Source organism: Branchiostoma belcheri, unplaced genomic scaffold, assembly GCF_001625305.1.
Source record: "Branchiostoma belcheri isolate BF01 breed outbred unplaced genomic scaffold, Haploidv18h27 scaffold193, whole genome shotgun sequence".
Classification (NCBI taxonomy): Eukaryota; Metazoa; Chordata; class Leptocardii; order Amphioxiformes; family Branchiostomatidae; genus Branchiostoma; species Branchiostoma belcheri.
In genome coordinates, this window is record NW_017803413.1 from 60778 (window position 1) to 61710 (window position 933).

A 933-nucleotide genomic window follows, 5' to 3' on the forward strand; every position below is an offset into this window, starting at 1 on the left:
CTTGTCCATGGCTGTCACTTGTCCAATATCATGCTGAACTTGCCACCTTATGAGACCATAGGCAACCCCACCGTTCTTTTAATTTTACCTGTCTGTGGCATGAGCTTGGGCCTTCTTTGTATGTCAAACATCTTTGGCTTATGTTATTATACATGAGAGCAATACTTCATAATGATTGTATCTCCAGCATCTGTGCATGGTCAAATCTGTCAGAGACTCTGGAGCATGTCAGGCTAACCAATAGGAACATTCATTTTATAAACCATTTAGCAATTCAACTTCCATAGATATACAACTACACACATCGTTAATGTAAGGCAAGTTTATTACTCCGTGAAGGAGGTCAGGACCTCCGGACGGAGTGTTGTAATCGGCTGATTTTTCATGTTCGCAGTCAAAACACTGGGTTCTCTTTGTGTAATCGGCACGCAATTTTATACGCCGTCTGCGGGCATGCCCGTGTTGATGCACGAATGTGTATTTTTGCCGTTGCTGCTTTCGCGGTCAATGTAATATCGCAGACGCACCCCTACAATTACGAGGCGAATTGGAATGGTCCAGAAAAACGCGTTGTTTGGAATAGCAGGTAGGGGGGGTAAAAGTTCATGCAGATACGGGGTGGTTTTTATAAGTGGTTCCAGATGTTTTTGCCCATGGTTAAGAGATGCCAAGTTTTTTGGAAGATGTTCGCAGCCAAAACGCATTCTTCCGTACGTCGCATTTCTGTGTAATTTCGCATGTGGTGTTGCATTATGTCCGGGATGATGCACGTCTTTTTATTTTTACCGTAGCTGTTTTGATATTGGAGTAAATGCTTATTTTCGAAACATCCCCATTTCTTTGAAATGGTTTCGTCCGTTTATGCAACTGTTACTGCGCTAATGCCGACCAGTCGCGCTGTCCTGATACACCGCGAATGTGCGAGTGTTCCCT